The following is a 12,531-nucleotide window of genomic DNA, read 5'->3' on the forward strand; positions in this document are numbered from 1 at the left end:
AATGCACATGGATTATATAGCAAGAGCTATCATATACACTGTAACAAGTCAGAGTAAATTTAAAAGTATTAAAATGTGGTGTATGCTCTTTAAGCAAAATAAAAATACATTAGATATCATTTTCAGACATATGTTTGAAAAATCTCAAATATTTGGAAGTTAAAAACACAGTTCTCGGTAAATTTCATGGGTCACAAAAATAAAATCACAAAGTACATTAGAAAATACAGTGTATTGAAAGAAAGTGAAAATACACTTCAAGATTTGTTGGGTAGAGCTAAGGCAGTGGCCGGAGAGAAATTTATATGTTTTAAGTGCTTATAGTAGAAAATTAGAAATGTTTAAAATCAATGACCCACCTTATGAAGACAGAAAATGAAAACTCTTTAAATCCAAATATGGGGCCTCTGGTGGCGCAAGGGGTTAAGCACCACACTGTGAAGCTATCAGCAGCCTCTGCAGCATGAGTTTGATCCCGGCCAGCCAGGGGGCAACCCACATGGCGCAGCAGACATCCCCTGACTCGCCTGCTGCTCCCCTCAGCAGTGTACTTTGGTCAATTCTGTTCCCCACTCTGTCTGGTGAATCCTCTCACTCCCCACATCTCTGGCCTGTACCCCAGCTCTTGTATGCTTAAATAAATAAATCTTTAGAAAAATAAATAAATAAATTCAAATATGTAAAAGCAAGGAAATAATTAAAATGAAAGTAGAAATCAGTGATGTAGAAAAAAGAAAAATCAATGAATCTAAAAACTGACTTTCAAAAACCTTGCTACACTCATCAAATAAGCGAGAAAGAAGGCACAAATAACCAATAACAAGAATAAATGAAAGGCATTATTAAAATCCCTACAAAAACTGAAAGAATAAATGGGTAATATCATAAGCAACCCAGGACAAATGTTCAACAACTTAAATAAAATTTAAATGAAATTCATAATTTCTTGAAATACTCAAATTGCCTAAACTAGTTCCAGAAGAAATGGAAAACCTATATTGCCCTATATCTACAACAGAATTTAAAATTATTACTAACACAATTTTATAAAGAAAAATAAACTCTTCCAAGGCAAATTACATCAAATATTTAAGGGAGAAAACAGCACCAACCCTACACAAACTATTTCAGAAAAGACTGGAGAGGGAACACTTCACATTTGCTGAGGTTGACCTTAATCTGTTACAAAAACAAAGACTTTACAGAAAAAAGAAAACTATAACCTAGTAACTTTCAAGAGCATACATATAAAAACCTCTTTAAAAAGTAGCAAATAAGGGCCTCCCCGGTGGCGGTGGCGCAGCGTTTGAGCACTGGGTTGCGATGCTGCCCGCAGCCTCTGCAGCGCCGGTTAGCTCCCCGGCAGCTCCCCGGCAGCTCCCCGGCAGCTCCCCGGCAGCTCCCCGGCAGCTCCCTGGCCACCGGAGGAGGGTCCCACCTGGCGCGCAGACCTCCCCTGCCACCCACTGCTCCCCTCAGCAGTGTACTTCGGTCCTTCTGCCTGCTCTGCTCCCCGCTCTGGCTCTGGTGAATTCTCTCACCCTCCCACGCTTCTGACTGTACCCAGTGCTTGAATGAATGAATAAATAAATAAATCTTAAAAAAAAGTTATATTAAAAAAAAAAACTAAAAATAATTACAAATAAAAAGTAGCAAATAAAACTCAGGAATACATATAAAAGGGGTAACATACCACTCCAGGTGAGTTTACCCCAGGTACTTTAATATATAAAAAGCAACTATGTAATTTAACATATTAACAAAAAATAGAAAAAAATGCAATGGGTACAAAAAATATTTGCCAATATTTATACAATTCGTTATTTTTTAAAAAGGAAAGACAGCACATCTCACCCTAAGAATAGAAGAGAACTTCCTCAACCACCAGATGAAGAACATCAAGGAAAAACAAACAACTAACATAGGTCAAGGTCAATGGCTACTTTCATCCTAACACCAGGATTAACTTATTAACTTAAATCACAGGACTCCCCCCAAAAATACTTTAAATGAATCATAGATTTAACTGCAAAAGCCAAAACTACAGATTTCCAAAAGAAAATATAATCTTTGTAACCTTTATGGTGGCAATTTCTTTTGGACACTAAGCGTGAAAAGAATCTAACAAAACATACCTTAGGTTTAAAACTGCTCTTGTAAGGATACCATCGAAAAGATTTCCCGGCACTGCATAGACTGGGGAAAATATTGTTCAGATATAAAAAGGGCAAAGTACAAGTATCCAGAGTATATAGAGAACTCTTAAATTGTAAGAAAACAAACCAATTTTTTTTTTTTTTAAGTAAAAGGTCAGGACGTGTTCCAAAAGAAGATATAGGAGTGACTAGTGAGCATGAGAATTGCCTCAATATTATTAGTTACAAGGGAAAAGTCACTTAAAAACATAGTGAAATTAAGAGGACAGTCATTAAAATGGCTAAACTTAGACTGATAATAGCAACTATTGACAAGAACATGAAGCAATTAAATTCTCATATGTTGTGGGTGGTTAGGCACTCTTTTTTTTTTTTTTTTAATAATGTCAAACCTACACCTACATACCTATGCTACCTTGTAGCAATTTCACTTCAGGTACTTATGTAAAGGAATTGAAAACATATGTCCATACAAAAACTTGTACACACATGTTCATAACAGCTTTGTTGCTACTGTCCCCAAACTGAAAACAATTCAAATGATCAACAGGTAAATGGATAAACACATTTTGTTAAATCCATACCAAAAAAAAAAAATACTATTCATCAAATCAATCAACAAACATATCAATCTACTGAAAAATGCAACTACCTGGAGGAAACTAAAATAGCATAATATACAGAAGTATATATACTGTATAATTCCATTGACACGAAATTTAGAAGAGTCTAAACCGATCTCTAATGACAAAAAGTTGTTTGGCAGTTTCTTATGGCCAGGAGATTTTGGGGGTTGGTCTATTGGATGGATAGAAGGAAACTGGTGGTATATCCACTGTGGTGGTGATTACATGGGTATACACATTGGTTAAAAACAATAAACTGGGCCTCCCTGGTGGTGCAAGATGTTGAGTCTCGGCACTGCGAAGCTATTGCCACTGCGAAGCTATTGCCACTGCAGCAAGAGTTCGATCCCCAGCAGAGGAGCTAACCCACATCTTGCAGTAGACCTCTCCTGTCTCACCCGCTGCTCCCCTCAGCAGTGTATTTCAATCAGTCTGCCTGTTCTGCTCCCTACTTACTCTGGTGAATCCTCTCACTGCTGCCCCCATACCTCTGGCTTACACCCCAGCTCTTCTAAGCATAAATAAATAAATTTTAATAAAAACTAAAATAAACTGATTAAGTTCTAATAAACTGATTAAGCTCTACAGGTACAAGTCTTTCTAAGGGGTTCCAAGGAGGCACACACAAATTTTTGTACGCTGTCCAATGAATTCCCTGTTCTTTGTTCTGAATTGGTTCTCCACCTCAGTTCTCACGCATTCTTTACCCTCCCACCCCCACGGCTGTTCCAGTTCTCTCCAGCACACTTCCCTGGGAAACTCCAGTGTCTGCTCTCTTCCTCATCCCCTAGTACATAACCAACACAGCGCCATTTTGTACAGAACATTTTACTGAAAGTTCGGTGATAAAGTAGGGAAGTCACATCACAAGAGAGGAAACAATTAATGCTAAATGTCAGACAACATGTCATGGTGTCTATCGTCCACCCTTGAAGGCAGTGACTCAGGGCCTGCTCACTCTCAGTTGTGGCCTTCTTCCATGGGGCCTGCCTTTCTCTCCCTAATTCAAGCACTAAGACTGTGACAAGGGCTGACAATGGGAAAACTCTCAAGTCCTATTATGTTGTCAAACAGAAAAGTCTAAATGTTGTCTTTTTTTTGGACCTCTCTTATCAGATGCAGAGCTCAAAAGGCCAATTAGAGTAACTTCTCAGGCAAAAGAGCACTTATTTCTCAAAAAGGAAGTTTTCCTTTGGCACCCCAAATTCTTATTAAAACTGCATATAACTATGCCTACATCAGATCCACTAAAAACAAATCTCATGCCTGGAACCTGGAAATCTGCATTCTAAGTGACATACTACCTCATTAAACCTCTCTGCTTGCTCTCCTATTCTTCATCTCCACAGCCCACCCTTAAGCCACCAGCCCACAAATTCAAGGGTGGGAGTGAAACTGCAAATATGCTGTTGTGTCAGAGGCCTTCCTTGGGATTTCCAGATTGTATCGAAGGTCAGTGGTCTGGGAAAGATCTTAAAATGCCATACTACAAAGTCTGTATGTAGCTGCTCAGAGCACAAAGTAACCCCAAACAATGATCACTGCTCTTAACCACAGATGATTACAGTGGGTAGCCCAGGCCATCAGGAAGTTTTACAGCAAGCTCTCGAAAACACAAATTACCCTTTAGATCTTTAGATCTAGTCGAAGTTGTAGGACAAAGTTCTGGAAAAGTGGCCTGGGCTTGTGCCCAGGCATTGCCTGAGCAATGCTTAAGGGAAAACCTTGAAATAGCAAATGGCAGAAATTTCCCTGAGGTTCACAGATGTTCTCCACAAATTCTAGACATGTGCCAAGAACTAAATTTCACTTGGGGGGCCTCTTATCAGCAAGCAGACAAAGATCAAGAATCAACACTAAACATGTGGCTTGATGTAAATAAAACTTTCAAAGCCCTCTGTTTGCCATTTGAGTAACTGATTACATACAGCATGATTTTCTGCCCCCCACTCCACCCCAATCCCACAGATTTGTTTTAATTCTTCTTTGGGGGACCAAGAATGCAGAGAGTGAGGTATAAATGTAGACACTTGCTCTTTAGGCTTTCAATGTGTCTTTCGAGGACACATTGTTCCTTTACTCATGAAAATGACGGTGTTTCTTATGGTTTAGAGAACACTTAGCTCTCTAGACTTTTAAAATTAGTACTGTTTATCATATTTAAAATACATACTTCTATGTCATTCTTATAATTAATAAAACTTCTATTCAAATTTCGAACTTCACGGAATATAGTTTAGGTGTTCATTTTTACTAGCCATGAGGATGCTTCTCCACAGCTCCTGTGGATTAAAAACAGCCGCAGTTGGGCCTCCCTGGTGGCGCAGCAGGTTGAGTGCAGCGCTGAGAAGCTGTCTGCGGCCTCTGCAGCGCGGGTTCAATTCCCGGCTGGCCAGGGAGAAGCCCACATGGAGGGGCAGACTTTTCCTGTCTCGCCAACTGCTCCCCTCAGCAGTGTATTTCAGTCTATCTGCCTGTTCTGCTTCCTACTCTGTCTCTGGTGAATCCTCTCACCCTCAGCGCCTCTGGCCTGTACCCCAGTTCCTGTATAAAAATAAATAAAAATCTTAAAAAAAAAAAAAAAACAGCCACAGTTAAAATCAACTTAGTGCCTCTCTGTTCATAGGCCCTTTCTATTTATTATGGCCTTCAATCTGCAATATTATCCTATGGAAAAGTTTCTGTGTTCACCCCACATTTTGTAGATAAGGACACAAAGGCAAAGTTCTCACAACTGCAGAGTGAGGGTCAGAGGTTCAACTTCAAATCACTCTTGCCTAACGACTATCTTATCCTCATTCAACAAATATTTGCCCATTATCTACCGCATGGCAGGCATCGTGATAGGCTCTGAGGATACAGAGGTGAACAATAGAGACAATGATCCCTGCCCTGACCTGATGGAGCTTTTTTCATTCCACACCTGTCATCTAAACTCGTGACTTTACCTAGACAATCTCCATGTGGAATGTTTAAACTGTTTCTGACTTAATACTCTTAACAAAATTACACTGCTATCAACTGCATTCTGATTTATAGATCTATATCCAAGTTTCCACTTATTTCATTAGAAGATTATCCCAGGGTGGGAATTAATAAACTGTATGAATATTCATTCAGGTTCTTAACACATATTGCCAAATAACCCTCAGAAAGGGTGTAATAATTTACACTCCCATCAACTTTGGCAGTTTCTCACAATGTCCATTTTACCACACCCTTGCCAACATTGATATTGTCCTCTCTTTTTAATCCTGTCTACCTGACAAGCATCACATTTCTAGCTCTGCAGCAACAAATACCAAACTAACTTTGTTCTGTTTAGAGAAAGTGAATGTCACAGACTCAAAATTTGGTTGAAGAATGACAATTGAATAAAACCCAAACACTGAATGATTTGTCCATTTATGCAACTGGAGTATATAGGCCTGTACTATTATTGTGGTACTGTCAGTGTCTCCCTTTTTGTCAATTAATGCTAGCTTTGGTTCTCCTATGTTGGGTGCATGTATATTAATAAATATTATTTCCTCTTGATATATTAATCCCAATTATAATCATATAAAATGCAAAAAAAAAAAACCCAAAACCCAAACACCTTGTATCCCTATATATGCAAAGAGAAAAACCCTAGAGTTCCTTCTTGGTATATACAGATGTACTAAGTTATCTATTATTTCTGAGAAATGCATAAAAATGCTTAGTAACATATCTATCTCTGTGGAGTTGCACCTCTACATTCCCATGCCATGTGAGGCAGGAGACTGTGAGCAACTGGCTACTTGGGTTAGTGATTTGCCCATCCCTGAAGGATCCAAAACTCTGCTGAGTGATACTTGATCTCACCCTTTCTAGAATCTTCCTTGTACCACCTCTCTTAATTCGATTAGATTTCTTTCTTTTTAGGATTTCCAGAGCACTCTTCATGTACCTCTTTTATGATACTTAAATATTCCATCATGTTGAGTGTGTACTTTCCCTTGCTCCTTTGTTTTCTTATTTTTCAACTAGAAAGATAAAGCCAATTGTGCCTGTTGAGAGAATTAAATGAGAGAATGCACACAACCATCTGAGAGAGTACATGGCACGGAAATAACCCTCAGCAATTATTTGTCAAATGAAGAAATAAATAGTCAATGCACAATACATCTTGGATGCTGCTAGCCACTGGCAAATGACTCTCAAATCTTAGTGCACAGAAAATAAATCAGAGGAACTTGTGAAAATGCGGGTTCTAATCCCTCCTCCAGAGTTTAAGACTTGTTAACTTTGGGTGGAGGACAAGACATCAGGTGATCCAGAGACACATCTAACTTAGAGATCTTGGTTACCTGTGAGCTCTGCAGGAGCAAGAATGATAGATTCAACTCAAAATGACCCTGTGTGGATCTATTCCAGTTCCTGACATGCAGTAAGTGCTCAAGGAGAGGGAACTTGAATTTTAGCTTATTGGGTAAAAGAGCCTTTTTTTGTAGATTTCTCAGTAGGAGATGAATAGAACTGATGTTTCTAAGGTAGGTGGAGCCTCGTTGCTCCCCAGTCACTGTCTCCAAAGTATAGACCCCATTGTCGTGAGCTGAATTTCCAGTTTTATTTGAATACCTTCACCAGAGCCACATATTGAGTACTTTACTGCAAACCAGGAACTTCATATTATTTAAACTTTGCAGTATTTCCTTGAAGGATGAAACTGAGGCTGAGGAGTTTCTTAGTTGTCTGAAGTCACAGAGCAAGTAAGTGACAGTGCTGGATTTCATGCTGGGTAGGAGAGATCATCATGCTTGAGCATTAGGATAGAAGAAAGAAAAAGGGAAGCATCTCTCTTGGCCTGCTGGGGCAGGTAAGGTACAGAGCCCATTGTCTGTGTGTGTGTGTGTGTGTGTGTGTGTGTGTGTGTATGTGTGTTGACAGCAAATTCCTGCTCATAGGTAATTGCATAAAACAGAGGAGGTTTTTCCCTTGTAAGTAGATATTATAAATATAGGATATTAAATAACCCTGACTTCATCCCCAGCCAATCAGCCCCTACCAGTTTGCATGCTACACATGTACAACATGACTCAAAGGACCCTCAGGCAGTGGGTGGGTTCAAATCGATCAAACAATAATAATTTTCATAACTGAGAGCTCCCTGGCTAACCAGTTGGCTGTTCAGTTAATCATGAGTCATGAATTTCCTTTTTAGGTTAGTATTAACCATAGAGCATGGCTCTACGGAATACGTAATATCCACTATCTGATGGGAAAGGTGTTATTAAAACATTACCTAATGATAGATTTACCTGATAAATAATCCTTAGGATTAAAAAAAAAAAAGGTTGGGGAGGGTCTAGGGAGGATTTCAGGGAATAGAAAGGTGAATAAGAATAAGCCATGGTTTGGATATAAACATAAAAGGGGTTTGTCTGGAGCTGGGTGTTGAAATAATCCTTACTATAATAATTAGAATAAAGGAGAGAGGAGGAGAGACAGGGACAAAAATCAAGAGAGGAGGAGGAAGAGGGTGAAAATGAACAATGGAAATAGTTAATAATACTAATAGCAGCTTTTACTGTATCCAGGCCGCTGGGCTAAGCACCTTACATACATGATCGTGGTGAACCCATTATCATGGGTCATTCCCACTCCCACCAGGGCTCAGACTCCAGCCTGTGTATTTAAGTAGCTAAGTGCACAGACCCTGAACTGGAGTTTCTGAGTTTGCATTTCAGCTTCCTATTTATGCCATGAAACCTTAGTTTTTCTGCTTCTATCATTTTCTCATCTGTGAAATGGAGTGAATAATCATTTTGCCCACCTTGTAGGATTGTTACAAGTCTGCCTAGGACTAAAGTAAATAACAAATAAAGCTCTTGCAAACCCAATAAATTTAAGTACTATTTCAAGCTAGAGAACCTGAGGTCAGAAGTTTAATCATTTGTCTAAGTTCTTAGAACAACAAGAGGAAGAATTGGATGTATTTTTACGATGCCCTCTTTTCTTTGTGTCTGGCCCATGTCACTGGTTTAAGTCCCCATAACAGCCCACTGAACAGGAAACATCAGGACACAGCTGTCTCATCTTCCATTCCTCAGGCTTAATAACTTAGCTGAATGAATTTATCCAGAAAGTGTGTTCTTAGTCTTCCCCTTGGCTTACCACTTTCTTCTGAAACTGGACATTTATCCCTGCCCCTCTCACAGAATGGGTCTCTGAGAGAAACCAGCTCCCTGAAAGGGGTCTGCTCAGCACAGACCACCTGGGGACAGTTGACTCCCATGTCCCTTTGAGACCCCCAGTAAAACTTCTCCTATCCCCCCAATCTCCCAAGGTCACAGAAGGTTTGCACACCAATCTCCTGTGCTTCCTGGTAGCAAGAGTTCCAGGCAAACCCAGGTCAACATCCTGGGACTGCCTGGAGTTACCTGCCTCTTCAGGCCCTACCTCTGAAAGTTTCAAGATTTCTCATCTCCACACAGTCGATACATCTGTTTTAGATGTTGCTGAGATTACAGCAACACTTACACATCTTTTAGAGTTAGAAACAGTGAATGCAAGCTAACCCCAGAGATGTTGCTTCATCCAGAAGCCTCACATTCAACAGCTCAGCCATCAGCCTCAGCAAACCTTTGTGCCATGCTTGGTGCCACTGGGTGTCCTCAAGGTTTGATGATGCTAGCCTTGCTTCGAGCACCAAATTACCTTCTTTAATCTTCATAGCTACTCTGTGAGGTAGGCATTAGGATTTCCACTTTACTTCCAGGGAAGTTCAGGCTGAGAAGTTTACTATCTCATTCAATGACAAGTTGACTAATTTCAAAGCTCCATGCTTTTGCTTTCTAGCAAGTATAACAATCCAGATGTATATAATAGAGGAAAGAAGTGATAAATGCTTTGTGAGGAGGTATTTCTAAAGAGGGTGAGATATCTGGCTGAGAGCATCAGGAAGGCTTCATAGAGGACTGCAGGGGAGCAGAGCCTTGAGAAACAGAAGTTTCTGTGAGTGAAGAGAAAATTGCATATGGAGGCCACAGCAACACCAAGTCTCTGAGTTAGGAATGTCTTCTGATATGTCATTTAGTTGCCTGCACTGGATCATCTTCACAGGAATGAAGAGGCAGAAAAGGTCACAGTATGGGGATGCCTTGTGTCACACTAAGTGTTTGGGATAAAGAGGCCATGGAAAAGCTGGACTGCACTGGAACAGTGACTAGTCACAATCATTAGCCCCAGAGAGAGACACCCTGTCCTCCCCTTTCCTCCTTTGGTAGTCAAGCCACAGGCTGGTGTGGGGTCCACAGAAGGTCAGAGGAGGAGGCAGGCTTTGTGGTAGAAAAATACACGGGCTTTGGAGATTGACTCCAGCGGGAGCAGGGAGAGTTGAGCATTATTCATAAAGAAGGGGGCATCTGACCAGAGACATAAAGGACAGATGAGGTGTCAGCACTCCGAGGTGACAGCAAAGGGCTTTCCAGATGGAGAAACCAGTGCCAGCATAGGGACAGAGGCAGGGGTTTAGCAAGCACATTTGGGGGAAGAGTGACTCATTTAGTCTTGCTGAAATGGAAGCTGCATGAAGGGGTGGGGTGTGAAGTGGGTCTAAAGCAGGAATGGTAGATTTTTGGCAATTGTCAAGCTAAGGAGCCCCGATTAATCAGAGCGAGGCCTGGAAGGATTTTGAGCAAGATGGTGACTAGGACAGCGGTCTGCGGGATGGATGGAGGAGAAGAAAGGAGAGAGTAGGGACAGAAGCCAAGTAGAATGCAGACCTAACACTTCAGGTGAGGTGCTGTTAGCATATTAACTAGGACAGAGCGAACAGAGTCCTTTGTGCCATGAGCATGCAGAATGTTAGAGCCTGACTGTAAATGACACATTCTTGTCATTGTCTGCATTGTTGTCATCTTTGTCCTTGTTCTCCAATATTCCTTGTCCTCTGCTTCCCCTGCTCCCTCTCTGCTGCTCTTCCTGCTCCTCTTCCCCTCTTTCTCTACTTATCTTCTTTTCCTTTATCTCTCTGTTTTCTTTCCAATTTTAAAATTATTTACATCTCTAAAGCCCTTTAAGATTTACATTCACAATCCACTTCTCACTTGATAGTTCTGCATTTCTTCCATTCTGTAAAAGTTAAATTTGGATTCCAGGAGAGTAACAGACAACCCAAAGTAACAGTAAGGTTCTTTCTCAAGTCCCAAAGGCAGCACAGCTTAGGAAAGCAGCACCCTGATTGTCAGACCGAGGCTCTTTCTATCTTTCTGCTCTGCCATTCTCAGCTTCTGACAGCTACCTCATGATTCAAGATGGCTGCTCAAGCTTCAGTGATTAGCTATGTTTTCAGGAAGGAGAATAGCAGAAGAGGACACTCCTTAGAGTTTGCACACTTCAGTTCTGTTTACTTCTAACTAGTCAGACCTCAGCCACACTGCTATGATTAGGGGCTAAAGAGCCTGGGAAATGAGGGCTTAATTCTGGCTCAACATTTAGTAGAGCTGAGGCCTGCTAGCATGGCATAGAGAAAGCTACTCCCTGATGGTGCATTCTGAGGCCCACACAAAGGAAGGAGATGGCATCTCTGGTAAAGGCATGTCTCTAAAAACATTTTCTCATTACTGCCTAGGCAGGCCTGTGTGGGGACTCTGAGGGATGAGGAGAAGTGTCAAGTATGGTATCTACTCTACAAATGCTAACTCATTCATGCACTCAGAATCTCAGAGATGAAAGGGTTCTTGGGGATTGTCTAATCCACTTCTCTCTTCTACTCCATTCTAGATGAATCATTTCAACTACTACTTGTACCTCTTCAGAGTTGAGCGCTAACTTTTGAGGAGCTTACCATGAACAACAATGCTCACTGCTTACACCAAATAACATCTGCATGTGGTAACATCTACCCAACAGCTCCAGTTTGACTTGGGAATAGATCTTGCTTATTCTCCACTCTGAAAAAAATAACCCATTTGCTATGTAAAGGCTGGTCTCATGTCTGTTTGTCCATTTGCTTGTTTCCTGCTTCCCCTCCCAGTCTCCTGTTTTCTAGAGGGCTATGTGCCATATGGATAAGCTGACATGCTTTGGAGTCTCAGGCCTGGTTCTCACACCTACTAGCTGTGTGACCTTGAGTGGCTGACATATGCTTTGTAATCCTTCATTTCTCCATTATTAAAGGAAGCTAGTATTACTCACCTGAAGAGATTATTGTGAAGCTTAAATAAGCTAATGAATGCAAAACACAGAGCCTGACACCAAATATAACAGTTATTATCATTACTAGCATCTTCATAATTAACAATATTAAAACATCTCTGGTCCCTCTTCCCTCTCAGGTAAATTGTGATGAGTTATTAGATAATAAAGAGGAAGAAATGTTTTGCACTTTGGAGAGAAATTAGCATAAAAATATTGCCTCCGATTGTGACCAGGAGTCATAATTTGTGCTCTCTTTTCCAGTTTCTCTGGATTGTTGTTTCTATCTGTAGAAAATTACCTCCTGGGGTCTCCATTTGCAAAATGCCTCCTGGGAAGCTCCATCTGTTATAATGGGCACTGGCACTCCTTGGGCTAATTTGTTGATATTGTTGTTGTTAGCAGAAGCAGACAGAACACAAAACACACCTATCAGAGAACTGATATTGTCTGGATTATAGAGGGAAAAGGTTCAGGAAGCCAGGCTCCTGATTCCTACCTACCACCAACTGGCTGGGTGACCAGGGATAAATCAGTGTCCCTGTTGACAGTCTGCTCAGCAACAGCATCCTATGGCCAGAAAAGGG

Source organism: Talpa occidentalis, unplaced genomic scaffold, assembly GCF_014898055.3.
Source record: "Talpa occidentalis isolate TD23 unplaced genomic scaffold, MPIMG_talOcc4v2.1 talOcc4.9, whole genome shotgun sequence".
NCBI classification, from domain to species: Eukaryota; Metazoa; Chordata; class Mammalia; order Eulipotyphla; family Talpidae; genus Talpa; species Talpa occidentalis.